Genomic DNA, 12,468 nt, shown 5'->3' with positions numbered 1-12,468 from the left:
TGCTTGGCTAAATTGCTTAATAATGGTTTGTGCTTAATCTTACATGATAATTCCAGACCTGGGGGTTCTATGGATGTTAATTTAGTGACAAAACAATATTATGGTTTATGTCTCCCATACTCTAGACTTTTCCCTCATGGTGACAAGATGGCTGCATATATAGTCAGGTATCACTTGAAGATAGGAATACATTCTGATAAATTCTTTAGGTGATTTATTAGTTTTGCAAACATCATAGCATGTGCTTAGGTTTCTATATGGTATAGTCTGTGGTAAACTGAGGTTTTATGCTAAAGCCTATTTGCTCCTAGGCTGCAAACCTGTACAGCATGTTACTGTACTGAACACTGTAGGCAATTGTAACACAGTGCTAGTATTTGTGTATCTACAGTGCTAGTATTTGTGTATCTAAACATAGGTAAACACAGAAAAGGTAATGCATTGCACTACGTCGTTACAATGGCTGTAAGTCACTAGATGATAGAAATTTTTCAGCTCCATTGTAGGGACCAGCATCATATACATGATCCATTGTTGACTGAAATGTTATGCTCTGCATGACTGGAGAACATTTTCAAATGTCAGCATCAAAGACCAGATGGAAGCAGGGAGGATTTCCTCTTGATTGTCTCTCTTTTATCAGGGAAGAAAATATTTTGTTTAGGAACTCATCCTGCTTGCCCCAACATAATCCATGACTTTACTAGATGGGATTGGATTACCTCTATGTCCCAGCTTCAAGAAAAGCAAGGAAAAGAGACAATTGACATTTTTTAGTATCTATGTCAGATTGCTTGATTTGCTTTGATCTAGAGCATTTAGCACTTTTGGTAGACAGACTAAGGGTCCCCAGAGATGTGCATACCCTAATCCCTGGAGCCTGCAAATATGTTGCCTTGCATGGCAAAGGATGCTTTGTAGATGTGATTAGGTTAAGGATCTTGAGATTCAGAGATTAGCTTGGATTATCTAGGTGGGCCCAATGGCATAACAAGAGTACTTTAAAAAGGGAGGTAGGAGAGTTACAGTCAGAGAAGAAGATGTGAGGATGGAAGCAGGATCCAAGTGATGTGATTGCTGGCTTAGAGAAAGGAAAAAGACTGCAAGCCAAGAATGCACGCAGCATCTAGAAAATTGAAAAAGGCAAGAAATAGACTTAGAAGGAACACAACCCTGTCAACACCCTAACTTTAGTGAAATGAGATTGATTTTGGACTTCTGACATTGAAAATTGTACAATACTACCCTTGTGTTGTTTCAAGCTATGAAATCTGTGGTAATTTGTCACAGCAGCCCTAGGAAACAAACACACCAATGTCTACATTTTTAAATCAGTCTATTTATTTTGTCTGTTATCTGTCTTTGGCTGCTGGAATGTGGATACTGAGATGGCAGATAATTTTGGCTATTTTTTTTTTTTTTTTCTGACTTTGGCCCCAATGGTTTGGACTTGGCGTGGCATAAAGGAGGCTGTCCACACAAATTTGCTCAATGGATATCCTGGTGGAGGGTTGGCTCCGTAGTCTACACAGAAGGATTGAGGAGTCTACCAACATACCTCCCAGGTCATTTATTAGTTCCTTTCAACTGCATCTGGATCACACTGAAGTTTAAGAACTGCTGCTTCTCAGTTTGAGCTGGATGTATCTAATTTCTTTTTCTTTCTTTCTTTCTTTTTCTGTTTTGAGACAGAGTCTCATTCTGTTGCCCAGGCTGGAGTGCAGTGGCGTGATCATGGCTCACTGCAGCCTTGACCTCCTGGACTAAAGTAATCCTCCCACCTCAGCCTCCTGAATAGCTGGTACTACAGGTGCATGCCACCATGCCCAGATAATTTCTGTATTTTTTTGTAGAGATGGGATTTCTCCATGTTGCCCAGGCTGGTCTCTATCTCCTGGACTCAAGTGATCTGCTCCACCTTGGCCTCCCAAAGTGCTAGAGTTACAGGTATGAGCCACCACGTCTGGCCTAATTTTGTTATAATTAACTTCTGCTAAATATGTAGGTTAAGTTAATTTCTGTTTTCCTTGTTTATATTTCAGACATATATGAGAATTTAAATGAGTTTTATCTACTCTCCACATGGAAAGGCTTTTGAAATTTGTGAGCAATGTTAAGGCAGCAATACAGACGGTTTTTAAGGACAGCAGGGAAATTTAGAATAATTTTATTTTAAAACAGTTTATTTTTAACCTGTTATAACTATGTCCATCTTGTTTAGAGAAGTTCAGCTGTATACATCTTTTTTCCATTGGCTTACTTCCATTTTGAGTCTTGTTGATGACTCTAGAGAGGACACCGCTCTTTTTCTTGAAGCCCTGGTGAACATTTCCATTGGTGGAGTAGAGTGTATAAATGTGCTGGTAATTTCTTTTTCAGGAACTGATCCTGGATGCTTAGTGATACCAGCTCTCACTTCCCATCAAATGAGAAGCCTCTGTGTCTTCAAATGAAAACCAAGGAAGCACACCCCAGAGTTAAATACAACAAAATATCAGGCAATGCCTTTGAAGAGCAATTTTCTTTGCCACCCAAGGTACCCCTGCATTGTTTCTGCTTGGTACTATCTCTCTCTCTTTCTTTCTCTGTCTCTCTCTCTCTCTTTGTCTCTCTCTTTCTTTCTCTTCTCCTCTCTTCTCTCTTTCTCTCTGTCTCTTGTAGTGTATTTTACGGCCTTTCCCTGAAGTTTGGCAGGTGTTAGCTAAGAAACTTAGATTTAAATATAGCTTTCATTATTATGACATACATCCCACTTGAAACACTCATTGCTTCAATATGTTGCCTTCACTGAAATAATGCTTTTCTGCTTTGATTTTTTTTCTTCCACAGTATGGATCTTTGATAGTCTTCAGACAGTGTTGCAAATTTTTAAAATTATTATTCACTGAACTTAGAGGGCTCTGTTGTTTCACAAACTGTTTCCATCTATTTTCCCTCATCCTTTCCATGGTGTTTTCTGCTGGGGTGATTGCATCGTTTTGCTTCATTCCACAAATTCCAGCCCAGTGGGAACTGGAAAGACTTGATGCAAGCCCTATCTTCAGCAGCAAAGACATCCACGACACTACTCAGCTTCTGCATGGTTTACCAGGTGGCCTTGGGGGAAGACTTAACTCAAAGTCTTTGGTTTCAAGGACCTTGATCGTATTAGGGGCATCAGGACCAAATGGAGCGAGGAACACACGTAGACACATACCTGAAAGGTGTTAGAGCAATAGTAGCTCCCTATGCATAAAGAAAATGGATCTGGTTCTGGAACATGGGCTGGATTTCTGGATTTCTGCAGTCGGCTACTACACCTGACCCAGGGAAATGAAGTCTTAATTTGCCGGAAGGGCTGTACTCAGTAGGAACATCTTGCATTGCTCTGGTTTCACTTGTTTCATTTCTACTGCATTGTCAGCTATTGTGGGCATGCCAGTGAGCATTGTTTATGAGTTTTGGAAGTGTATCCTAGACTGTGACCCTTAGAATAATTTTATTATCTTCATATTTCATTATGGAGAGATTCAGTGGAGAGCCAGGCTCCAGGACAACTGAGATATCACTTCCATTTTGGATTTTAATTAGCTTAGAAGTGATTTATGAGGATGTACTTAAAAGTTCATCCGTAAACAATCCTGTGATTGAACTTAGCGAAGCCACATTAAACTGGTGGTATCTAATGGCAAGCTGACATATTTGCAGCATTTTGGTTTTCATTATTTTTTAAAAACTGATAAGAGAGAAAAACCATAACAAAGAACCCCTCTAGACCGTATCAAACCTCACATTTACATAAAGACAGGCAAGATGAATGAATGGTACAGTTATAGCCTCACTTTGAATCAAGTAAAACAATGTGCAAGAATTATTTGGGGCTGGAATGAACTTGTGATTCCAAGCATGGAGCCTATGTCTGGATATCTAGTGACTTCATTTTTTCCCTGTGTGTTATAGGTTAAATTGTGTCCTCCCAAAATTTGTGTGTCAAAGTCCTTCCCCACCTCAGTAAATCAAAATGTGATCTTATTTGGAGATAAGGAGATAGGGTTTTTATAGAGGTAATCAATTCAAAGTGAGGTCATTTGGGTGGGCCCGAATCCAATATGATAGGCACATACAGAGGAAAGATGAAGTGAAGAAATGGAGAGAGAAAGCAATCATCTGTGAGCCAAGGAGAGAGGCGGACCTCTTATAGCCCTCAGAAGGAATCACTCAGACTCCAAAACTGTGCAACAATACATTTCTGTTAAGTTATCCAGTCTGCAGTACTTGGTTACCACAGCCATAGCAAACTAATACATTATAGTAAGTTCTCCCTTCTCCACTGACTGTTGGCTGGATTGTGGATTATCTATGCATTTTCCTCCTCTGGTTTGTGAAGTATATTTTTATTTTTTTAAATAGTAGTGGTTCTATTTCATGGCAGGTAGACAGATGAACACTAACTGTATTAGCTACGCATTGCTGCATAACAAGTTACCCCCAAACCTAGCAGTTTAAAACAATATACATTGAATATCTCTTTATTATCCTTTATTATCTCACCACTTCCATGGGTGAAGAATCTGGATTCAGCTTAGGTGTATCCTCTGACCCTGGGTCTCTTACAGGCTGTGCCCAAAGAGTCGGACTGCAAAGTCTCAAGACCCGAGTGGAAGAGCTGTTTCTAAACTTGTTTGTGTGGCTGATGGCTGGATCCAGTTCCTTTTTCCTGCCTCCTGTTTGTGTTATTGAAAATCAGCTGTTAGTATGTCACTCCTTTGGGGGCAATCTTTCTTTTATTCTCTCTTTTTAAGATTTTCTTTGATGTTCTCAGATTGTATTGTAACTTGCCTAGGTGTGCATTTTTATTTATGAATTTTCCTTGGGATTCACTTGAACTCTTGGATTTGTAGATTGAAGTCTTTTATACATTCTGAAAAAAAAAATCTTCTCTTTTCAAATATTTCCCCTGCCCTATTCTCTTTTTTCCCTTCTTCTGGGACCCTGAGAAAATGTTTTAGTCAATTTATTCAACCTTTTCTATCTTCTACAGGTCTAAGCTTCTCTTTCATCTTTTTAGTTACTTTGTTTTGCTGTACTGCATTCTAAATAATACCTGCCCTATCTTTCTGTTACCTGATTCTCTCTTCTGCCATGTTTGTCTCTTGTTAAACTCATCTACTGCATTTTAAATTTCTGTTACTCTATTTTCCATTTCTGTTCGGTTTGTTTCAAGTCTCCTGGGTCACTTTTTATAGTAGTGAGTTACACATTATCGTGTTAAACATACAAGCAAGTTTGTTTCAGATTCAGTGTCTGATGATTTCAGTACCTGAAGATTTTGCAAGTCCTTGTGACAGAAAGACTTTAATTCTCCCTCATGGTGCCTATTTTTTTGTGTGTGCTTACTGATTTTCTTTTCCTTGTGAAATGTGTTTTTTCCCCATGGAAAATTATTTTGAGAATTCTCTAACACTTAAGTGGGAGGTGTGTTCCACAGAGGGCACTTGAACTTGTTCTGCTAGATACTGGGGTCAGGTGTTGCTGCACAAAATGTTTGTAAGCCTTTTGGAATAATTATGGAAATCAATAGTGACACTCAAAAATGTTTATAGTATCTTGACATTGCTGCAACATTAATATGCTATGTTTGTCTTCACTCTTTTTCCATATCTTTTTTTTTTTTTTTTTTTTTTTAATTTGAGATAGGGTCTCCCTCTGTTGCCCAAGTTGGAGTACAGTAGCATGATCTCAACTCACTGCAGCCTCCACCTCCTGGGCTCAAGTGATTCTCCCACCTCAGCCTCCTGAGTAGCTGGGACCACAGGTGTGCACCACCATGCCTGACTAGTTTTTTTTTTTGTAATTTTAGTAAAGATGGGGCTTTGCCATGTTGCCCAGGTTGGTCTTGAACTCCTGAGCTCAAGTGATCCACCCACCTTGGTCCCTCAAAGTGCTGAGTTATAGGCGTGAACCACCGCAACCAGCCTCCATATAATTTTTGAGTACTTCATTTTTATTGCATTTTATTAAAGTATGAGTTTCCATGGGCTGGAAATTAAACAAAGAGCCCATCTCTTCACTACAGATTATTTTATAGATATTATTTTGAATTAAATAGGTAGCTTAACATTTTTGAACATCCAAAGTGATGTGAATTTGGGTTGCAAACGCACATGAGTACTAGTTTGTGTTACAGCTTTTTATTTTATATTCCTTCATTGCTTTTCTCAGGACCTGGGAAAGTGTCCTGTTCATCCCTTCGTGGTGAAGGTTTTGTGTGAGTTTATGTTGCCTCAAACTTACACTAAGGGTGTAGGGCTTTGGAGTCCCAGGTTTGAGGTAGAAGGGTTTGTTAGATTTCTTACACTGAATGAGTCCTGGGTTGTAAAATTTTATTTATAGTTTTTTTATATATTTGAGGAGTAAAAAGGCAGGTTTCTTAAATGGATCTATTGTCTAGTGGTAAAGTCTGGGCTTTTAGTGTACCCGAATAGGGTACACTGTACCCAGTAGGTAATTTTTCAACCCTCCTCTCCCTCCCACCTTCCCATCTTTTGGAGTCTCCAGTGTCTATTATTCTACACTATATGTGCATGTGTACCCATAGTTTAGCTTCCACTTATACGTGAGAACACGTGGTATTTGACTTTCTGTTTCTGAGTCATTTCACTTAGAATAATGGCCTCCAGGCATATCCATGTTGCTACCAAATACATGATTTTGTTCTTTTTTTATGGCTGAGTGCTTTTTCCATGGTATACACACACCACATTTTCTTTATCCAATTCCACATTGATAGACATTAGGTTGATTCCATGACTTTGCTATTGTGAATAGTGCTGTGATCAACATACCAGTGCAGCTGCCTTTTTGATAGAATGATTCATTTCCCTCTGGGTAGGTATTCCGTGGTGAAGCCCTGGGTTTTGTTTTCTACTTTTTGTGTCCTATGAGGAATTAGAATCTAAAACTTAAATTTTTCCAGTTGACCAAATGCCCTTGGGGGAAAATGTCTTAATATTTTACTATTGTTTCTTGATTCTTGACTTCACTTTGATTTTAGCCTGTAAAATTTATATTATCTTGTCAGCCCTTTGATATGAGGTTAAAGGACTCTCACAAGTTGGCAGGTTAGGGGGCAGAGTGTAAATCCCAAATCAGGTCTGCAGAGTCTTTTTTTTTTTTAGACAGGATCTCACTTTGTTGTTCAGGCTGGAGTGCAATGACACGATCATGGCTCACTGCAGCTTCAACCTCCTGGGTTCAAATGATCTTCCTATCATCCTATCTCAACCTCCCAAGTAGCTGGGACTGCAGGCACACACCACCATGTCCAACTAATTTATATATTTTTTTTGTAGAGATGGGGTTCACCATGTTGTCCAGGTTGGTCTGGAACTCCTGGACTCAAGCAATCTACCTGCCTCGGCCTCCCAAAGTGCTGGGATTACAGGTGTTAGCCACCATGCCCAGCTGGAGTCTCTTCTTATTAATAGTGCCCTTGATACTGCATTCAGTTAAGTAGAACTTTCTGATTTCAGCTAAAAGGGTGACATCTTGGGAGTGCATATTGCTTACCTGACATTTGCTATAGGTACAGAAATATTATAAAACAATGTGAAAACAATAATACATATTACTAGAAATTACATGGAAAAATCAGAATTTTCATATATTGCTGATGATGATCTGGATGTTTATAGCCCTTTTGGACATGAACCTGTTGATAACTATTACAATGTTAAACATATACACAAAGTGTAATTTAACATTATAATTTAACATTGGCATGCACACACATGTACAAGACTGTCAAAACATGAGCTAGTATATATGAGATAACCACATTAGGATCTTACATAAAATTATGTGTGCACATGTATACACAGATTTTAAAATAAGATAAACTGGCCAGAAAGACATTCTTTAAGGAACCCAAGAGTTGTCTCAGTGACTGGTCTGGGAATCGGGGAGAAGAAAGCTGTTTCTCCTCTCCCTGTTTTCCAGGTAGTGAAGGTGGGTACAAGCTGTCTGTGGGCCTCCTCTGCAATTTTTCCAGCTCCCTCCTCCCTTCCAACTCTTGATCAATACCTGATAATAGAGAAAACCTCACATGCACAACCTCTCCCCTAGGGCACAGCCCCAGGAGCACTGCAAAAGATGTATTATTAGTCACATGTAGTTATTATATTTGCAAACTCATGGTGAGGTTTGAGATGCTACTTCCTGTACTTGATAAGCATACATTGAGGGCCAACTCTGTGCTAGATGCTGTGCCAAATGCTAGGCTCACACAACCAAATAATATAGAACCCTTGCCTCCAACGTGCTCATAGATTTGTTAGGAATTTAGAAGACAACCTTTAGAAGACAAGCAAAATAGATTTTCCTCAAGAAACTGAGCAGCAGGTATATCCTACAGACCTTTAGATAAAGAGAAGAAAGAAAATATAGACTCTTTTTCTATTATTGTCTAAAGCAGCAGAGCTGACCATAGTTTAAAGCCACTAATAGTGTGTCACCACATGGAAGCCTCTGTGTTTAAAGACATGATTGTTGTTCAATTAACTTTAAATAGTGCAGAGGCAGGTGTTGGGTTTTAGACCTGTTTCCGTACCATCTGAGTGCAGTAAACATGCCTGTTTCAATCAAGTGAATAATACACATGCTATTGCTTTATTTTGCTGCCATTTGTAGAATCATAAAACAATAACAACAAAGAGTAGCAAAACGTTAAGAGCTTGAAGAATCTTAATAATCACCTAGAGTCATGTTTCCCATCCTTGTAGAGTGTGGGAGGTCACTTTAAGATTGGAATTTCCAGGATGATAGTCACCGTACTTTCAGTGCTTGTTCACACACACACACGTGTGTAGAATGTTCGTTTCTTTGTCTATAATACTGATATCTTCAGAATCATCGCCTTACCATGGAGAACACTGATGTCGTCCAACCTTCTTGATTCAGATGACGAATGTTGATATCAGAAAGGCAAGGTGACTTGGCCAAGATTACATGGGAATAGATGCGGACAGTGAAGTTGATGCCGCACCATTTAAACCTGTGCTGGTCAGTATGGCAGCCACCAGCCCTACAGTGCTATTGAGTGCTTGAAAAGGGGTGAATCAGAATTGAGGTGTGACGTAAGTGTAAAATGCACACACGAGTTTCATAGACTTAGTACAAAAGAAATGTGAAATATCTCATTAATATCTTTTATATTGATTACACATTGAAATGATAATATTTTGAGTATGTTGGATTAAGTAAAATGTATTATTAAGATTAATTTCATCTGTTTGCTTTGACTTTTAAACATGGTTGCTAGAAAATTTTAAATTGTGTATGTTGCATGCATATTTCTATTAGATAACATTGCTTTAAAGAGTACTGATTGTTCCCTACTGGTTTCCTACCCAAAGTACCTTCCTATATCATTAATTTATTCATTCCTTCACTCATTCATTCATTTAATAGCAGAGGTAACTTGTTTTTTGATGAATCCGTATGGTGTTTTGGTGATTTGTTTTCAACCTCCACTATTTGGAAAAGTATCAACATAATCTTTATTTCTTGAAATAACTGTCTTGAAGTGGTTTAAGAAAACCGTTCACCCCATGAACAAAGAGCAGTGTTAGATACCATAGCCATGCCCTCAGGGGGTAACCAAGAGGAAAACCAGAGTGGCCAAGGGCTGTCAGGTGGGCCCAGTCGCTGGAGATAGCCGTCTACCCCTGTGATCCTCAGGGGTGCACAGCACAGACTGAACCTCACGTGTGGCTTAGGGGCTCTCCAGCCGTGCCTCTGCTTTTCATTCTGCATGTCTCCGCTCTTGGACATGCTAGAGGTCACATCACCATGTAACTCCTAATTCTCTCCGTAGGTCCCCTCACTCCCCACGTGCCACTCCACCTGCCTGTTTCTCCTGCCTCTGCTGCCATGGGCTGTGCAGGCATCATTCTTTTTTTTTTTTTTTTTTTTTTTTTTTTTTTTTTTTTTTTTTGAGACGGAGTCTCGCTCTGCCACCCAGGCTGGAGTGCAGTGGCCAGATCTCAGATCTCAGCTCACTGCAAGCTCCGCCTCCCGGGTTTACGCCATTCTTCTGCCTCAGCCTCCGGAGTAGCTGGGACTACAGGCGCCCGCCACCTCACCTGGCTAGTTTTTTGTATTTTTTTAGTAGAGACGGGGTTTCACCATGTTAGCCAGGATGGTCTCGATCTCCTGACCTCGTGATCCGCCCGCCTCGGCCTCCCAAAGTGCTGGGATTACAGGCTTGAGCCACCGCGCCCAGCCTCATCATTCTTTCAGATTTCCACACTCTTCCATGTTTGGCCTTTTGACCATGCTTTTCATCTTCCCAGACTGTCTTTTCCCACCTGTTTCCCTAGCATATTCAGATCTATCCCCAGACTTATCTCAGGTATCCCTTCTATGACCTTATAGACTGAGTTAGGGTCAGGAAAGTCTCCTGAAAGTTTGATACTCAGAGTGTGTTCTACAGACCACTGACAGCATCATCACCTGAGAAGTTGTTGGAAGTGCAACATCTTTAGTTGCACTCCTGAACTGCTGCATCAGAACCTTCATTTTATCCAGATACACTGGTGTTTCAGCTGCACGTGACAGTGTGAACAGTGCCATCCCTGAGCACCACATTCATGCTTTAATTGAAACACATATTATGTGGTGATAACTTTTGGGGAAGTGATCAGTATCCTCTGCTAGGTTGTAATCTGAGGTCAGAGCCTATCTGGTTCATCTTTGCACCCCCAATTCTCAGGAACTTAGTGGTTATTTAATACATGTATCTAAAGAGATAAAAAGACGTGGCTTCCAGTGGAAAGAGTTTGGCTCGTGGATACAGATTTGGGAGTCAATATGCATTAAAAAGTCGACCTTTGCAAGTGGTGGGATTGGCCAGGGAGATCATGCAGTGCAACGAGAGAAGGTCCAAGTCACAGACAATGTCAACATTGAGGTAGAAGGTGGTACAGAAAAAAAAAAAAGAAGAAGAAGAGGATTCTATCAAAGTAGACAGGGCAGAGATGAGAAATATTGGAGGCAAAGCACAGTGACAGTGGGAAGAAATGCCCAAGAAAAAAGGGCTGTGCAACACATAGCAAGCCTCTGGTCAATGATGTTGGATGGTGCTTAAAGTTCTGGGTTTGCAGTGAATTAGGAGGTCTCAGATGGTTTAACAGGGCTTTCATGCAAGTCATATGTAAAAAAGACTGTTTCTCATGAAAGTGAGCAGCAGGTGGAGTGATAACATTTGGCAACTTAAAGCAGGAGGCATTAGAATCCTAGTTTGAAGGGCAATGCAAGGTTCAAGCAAGGTTTTACTCAGGAAGAAAATATTGTGTCTTCTCTGTGCAATTGGATTATAAGCCCCTTATAAATGTGGCTCTATCTAAATGGTCATTATTCCTTCAGGATGCTCTGTAGAGAGTCCATTAACTGTAGGAATGCATTACTTGTGTTTTAAGTTGTAATGAATTGAGGCTGGGCATTGTTGCTCATGCCTGTAATCCCAGCACTTTGGGAGGCTGAGGTGGGCAGATCACTGGAGGCCAGTAGTTTGAGACCAGCCTGGCCAACATGTTGGAATCCCATCTCTACTTAAAAAAAAAAAAAAAAAAAAAAAAAAATAGCCAAGCATGGTGGTACACACCTGTAATCCCAGATACTCAGGAGGCTGAAGCAGGAGAATTGCTTGAACCCAGGAGGAAGAGGCTGCGGTGAGCAGAGATGAAGCCACTCCATTCCAGCCTGGGCAATAGAGTGCGACTCGGTCACCCCCTAAGCACTTGCCTCAACTTAGCTGTGGCCCTGTGAAGTCCAACTACTAGGAATATTTTTCTTGGAGATGATTGGGTTACATAGCACGTGGGAGAGCTGTCTTGTTGCAAGTTTTTCAGAAATATGGATCTCTCCTCTTTAGTATTCCACATCCTCTTCTCTACAAACCGGTATTTATTGTTGTCTCATTTTTTATCATAAGAAGATACATTTTATCATAAAAAGATAAATTTTACGACTGACAATTTTTTTTTCCGGAAGAGATTAACTACAGAAATAACTGGCAATTTCAACATATCTGCATCAAGGAACAAGGTCACATTATCTCCAATTAACTAACATTGAGCTTCTCTCGATAAGCCATATAATGAGTAATTTAGGGCTTTCAGTCTGTCTTTGGAGGATGAAATGTTCCATGATGTGCAGCGTGGGTATGCTCCTGAGAGACGAATTTAGAAAAATGTTTGTTCGGTTTCATGATAAAGGCCATGTTTACACAAGGGGGAAAATTTGAGTATTTGGAAAAACTTCAACCGACAATGGAATTCCTTCCATTTTGTTGCATGCTTCATTTTTCTCTAAGCCCTGATTTAGCTTCAATTACTATAAAAACAAGACAGCAGGTTACAGATGTTTTCAAGGGGTTTCAAAACCTGAGGGGAAATACATTTTCTGGCAAATGTGGACATTGCCACACTC

This window comes from Rhinopithecus roxellana, chromosome 7, assembly GCF_007565055.1.
Source record: "Rhinopithecus roxellana isolate Shanxi Qingling chromosome 7, ASM756505v1, whole genome shotgun sequence".
NCBI lineage: Eukaryota > Metazoa > Chordata > Mammalia > Primates > Cercopithecidae > Rhinopithecus > Rhinopithecus roxellana.
This window is presented reverse-complemented; position numbering follows the sequence as displayed.